Below are 3,858 nucleotides of genomic sequence, written 5' to 3'. Positions count from 1 at the left end.
GCGCCTCTATCAACTTGGGAAGCACTACAAGTTGGGTCGATGTGTCCCACATGATTTGACTCCGGGCCAGAAGGTTACGTGAGCAGACACCTGTGTTTCTTTGCTGTCTCGTCTGGGGAAGGAGTCATTTCTGGAAAGAGTGTTGACATGTGATGAGAAGTGGGTACTGTACGAAGCTCCACGTGCCGTCATCATTGGTTAACATCCCATGAAGCGGTTCCAAAACAGTCGAGACAAGTGCTGCACCAGAAGAAGGTCCTCATGTTTGTTTGGTGGACTGCTCGCGGCATCGTGTATCGGGAACTCCTAACAGCTAGTCACGGCATCAATGCAACTGTGTACTGTCAGCAGTTGAGCCGTTCAAGGAAAACTCAAAACTCTGAAGCCAGCACTTCTGAATCGCAAAGGGGTCCTCCTGTTACAGGACAATGCTGAGTCCCATGTGGATAAGATGACGCAGGACACCATTCTACGCCTTAAATGAGAAACACTATTGCATCCTCCATACTCCCCGGACATTGCACCGCCCGATTAACACCTATTCCATTCCTTGGACATTCACCTTAGAAGACGTCAGTTCAAATCCCTAGTAGAGGTGCAAAATGCACTTGATGCCTTCGTTTCACGGCCCACCAAGTTCTATCGCGATGGAATCCTTGGCCTTTCAGAACGTTGTCAGAAGGTCGTCGATGCTGATGGGGACTATTCTTAACCTTCCAAGTATGTTCTAGGTGGCATACGAATGTTCTAAAGTGGTGGGTGAAAAAGCGACAGAACTTTCTTGGTCACCATTATAAATAAAATTTTAGAAAACTTTCAACGATTTGTTTAAAATATTTTAGTAAATGAATGTATTTGTTTGTTATTGTAGTTAGCTGTGGTTGTCACTAGATTGCGCATAAAAGTAAAGTATTATCATTTTCAGTTTTTGACAGTTTTGCTTCATAAAAATTGCACGAAGGTTGAAATTAGTGTATTCGGTAAACGGTAGAATGACATAAAATTATAGTAAACGACTTCAATGTAGAAATAATCGTTACTTAATCTCATTTACTCTCAAGACTCTCGATCTAGTTGCTCTTTGTTTTGCACCTCCACGGAGAACACACCTATACTTAGAGTTCCAAGATGTAATACGATCACCGAGGAATATTTCTGAATTTATACACGTAATTCTAAGCATTATAGTTCGCATGGAAATTACCAGAAACTAAAAGTAAACATAAAAAAGCAAACTTCGCGTTCGAAAACCTGTACGGAATGACCCCCAAACCTTCCTTTCTGTCTGCAAACACCGCTAAGCAATCACGCTTGACCTGGTACTGCTCCATACATCTCAGACATTTGAACATCAGCAGCCGTGAAGAAAAACAATATGTAAGAAGAACAACAAAGCTGAAGACAGGTACATTCTTTTTTTATTTTTGTATCAGTCGATAAGTAAATAAAAGTTGCTTTGTTACCCCCTTTGTAAGTTTGTACATACTCAATGAATAATCCCTAAAAGCATGAGCGTCCTGCTCCTTTGGGAACTGATGCAGCTTCATGTATACTATATCCCTAGTGAAGTTCAACGCTGTCAAAACAACCCAACCCAGCCGAGACTCGTAAATTAAAATGCTTAAGGAATTTTTTTGGAGTGTTGTAATAAAATTCTTGTATGCCCTCTACATTTTTATCTCAGTGCCCAACAACTTTTATTTTCTCATCAGACAGGATTTCTTCCGTATTATTGTTGTAATGGTCAATTACTCTATTCTGCTTTAAAGCTATTATCAGAAATCGTTATAACAAAACATTACTGATTACTAGAGACCGGATGTTTAGGCATTAGAAACCTGGAAAATAGGTAGGCAAATGGGCACTTAAAATTTAAAAAAATAGGCACTAAAGTGTAACTCGAAATAATGAAGATAAATACTCAATACAATTAAAAAAATAGATTCAAGTCATATATAGTGTTCAACGAATATAACTTAGAAACAAACGCCTAACTGTTTGTTCATATATTCTTTTACCGTATATATACATACGAAACGTGACATATAGCCTATTCCATTTCATGAAGATATATTTGGTAAATACATTCTCCACAGCACTTTATCACTACACATAACAGTCCAAATTTTATATAGCTACTTATCAGCACATACAGTAGTCTAAAGTTTTACAGCACTTTATCAATACGCATAGCAGTGCAAAGTTTTACGACATCTTATCACTACAAATAACACTTATATTTCTCGGGAGAGGCAGAATCCTTTCTTGAAATACTAAATTATATATATTTTTCCCCAATAAATGAGTTGAGTTGATTTTAAGTTTAACATCCTTTTCAGCAGTGAGGCGATGAGACGGACCTACTGATTAACGTGAAATCCGAACCACATGAGCTCCTGCCGGGTATCGAACCCGGGACTCCACGCCAAAGGCGCGTACACTAACCGCTTAGCCACGAATTAGTTCTTTCCCCAATAAAGTCTTATTTTGAAGAAAAGCATAGAATAGGCAACGTTAGGTACTAAAGCAATTATTTAGGCAGGAATGGATGAAATAGGCAAAATATGCTAAATAAAATTGGCTTAAATTGAAATTATAACCCCATATAAACTTGAAAACGTTATTTTTTTTATCATATATTTCTATAAGTAGCACGTATAAAATTCATTCATTCATTACTTAATATGAATGATGTAAATTGTGTTTGGATAACCTATTAAAAGATGCATTGTATTTAGGAGCAGGCTAACCCATCTACTTCATCACCTGGATCAAGAGTTTATTGGAAGCGGGTGGAGCAATTTCAGCCTTCACCTCTAGTACCTATTCCAGAATGCCAGGTAAGATCTGTTCAACTACCTCTGTATGATTATTTCCGAAAGTACATTCCAAAGAGTGTGATAAAAGATTTAACAACATTCAATAACATGCGGTACATGAAGGATAAAAGAACCCTCATTTGGACTTACTGAACAAGAAATGAAGACGTTCCTAGCTACCACAATCATCATGTTATATTTGTGTTATTCACGAATTCGCATGTTCTGGATGAATAAGACGCGAGTACCTAGGTAGTGCGGAAAATATGACAAGATACCGATATTTCAAAATTCGTTCTGACTTGAAACTTAGGTATAAATCGTACCCAAGAGGAAAAACATTGAAAAGTGAGAGCCATCTTTAGAAGTGTCCATACAGCATGTTTACTAAGCACCAGGGCAGCAAATGTTGCTATAGATGATCAAATTATTCCTTTTGGGGAGACATGCACCTGCACGCCAATTTGTGAAAAGGTAAACCAAACCCTTACGGCCTCAAGATGTTTGTTGTAACTATAACTGAAGGTTTTCCACTTGGTTTCATTTTGTATGAAGGGCAGAAAGACATAATTGCTGACAATATCGAAGCAAAGGATTAGGATCTGGGGAAAAGGCTGTGGTTAGACTTGCAAAACACTTAGAAGAAGGGGCAGTTATCTACATGGACAGATATTTCACATCCATTCCCTTATTGGATATTCTTCACTATCATGTCAAGTGTCAGGGTACGGGAACTTTACATAAATCTCGTATTACTGAGTCAGGTGGTGGTCCCTCCGGTCAATTATTACGCAATGATGATCAAATATGCTTGGTGAAGTTGTTCTATAACAAATCTGTAATTCTTGCCTGAAGAGGAATATAATAGATGTTGGTGGAAAAATAAGCAGTACATTAGTGTGAAACGTCCTGCGGTCATAAACGAAAAAAAATACAATGAAAGTATGGGGAGTTTGATTTCCTCGATCGTAGAATCAGCTATTATAGAATAGTTTCCAGAACTAAAAAGTAGACGGTAAGACTCATGATGCACATGGCA

This window comes from Thermobia domestica, chromosome 5 (assembly GCF_964235325.1).
Source record: "Thermobia domestica chromosome 5, izTheDome1.hap1.1, whole genome shotgun sequence".
Lineage (NCBI taxonomy): Eukaryota > Metazoa > Arthropoda > Insecta > Zygentoma > Lepismatidae > Thermobia > Thermobia domestica.
This window is presented reverse-complemented; position numbering follows the sequence as displayed.